Raw genomic sequence first — 867 nt, forward strand, 5'->3', positions numbered from 1 at the left:
TGGATCTGTGTTAACACTATTAGAGTGTTTACGGTTCATGTTACTCGGCTACCCCTAGGCGCCACACGCGTTATTACGGTACACTTTTATCATGGTGAACTATGTTGGATTTCGGCGGCGAATTGTTTCATCTTGGCTGCAAGTACTGAGTAGTGAGTTTACATCCTATGTGGTGCATGTATGCTGAAGACAGATGTCTCCCCAGCTCTGGAAACAACCAAGTATTCCTCCTCAGTGGTTATAACTCACTCTAGTCCAGTCCAACCGACTTTTCCCACCAGAGGAATCTGCCAGCGAGCCTTCTGTGTTATAACTTTAAATTGTACCGCGTTATTCCTCTTCTGGTTTGGTATCCGGCATTCTGCAGGCTTCCGATGTCATGGATATCGTTAATCGCATCAAATAACTCGAGCGTTGACATCGAGACGATCCTGGTTCTTTCTTGATTGCAGGCGAACAGTACGGCTATTCACATCATGAAACCAGATCTCATTCAGGGGTAACCAGGTTTAGGAACTAATTCAGATGTCTTCCCCTGAAACGCTCTCTGGAATTACAGGGTCTCCGAATCTGAAGAGCCCTTTCTGCGAACGTGACGTGACAGAACATCTGACCTATTTCGCTTTACAATAAGCGTCACTCATAACTGATGCAACATGCTGTTAGTTATATAGGGCGTGTATAGCCTGCGTTATGGTAGACGCTGGATGTTTGGTGTGCATTACTGTTTAACAAGCCCTCCGGGTATAAGGTGGGATGAGAAATTAGATCAGCGGTTTTTGCACGCTCAGCTGTGTGTGTGTTTGCGCGCGCGCCCGGGTGTACCCCAAAGCAACACATGTTAGTGGACTAATTTCCTCTCGTTCT

Source organism: Gadus macrocephalus, chromosome 4 (assembly GCF_031168955.1).
Source record: "Gadus macrocephalus chromosome 4, ASM3116895v1".
NCBI lineage: Eukaryota > Metazoa > Chordata > Actinopteri > Gadiformes > Gadidae > Gadus > Gadus macrocephalus.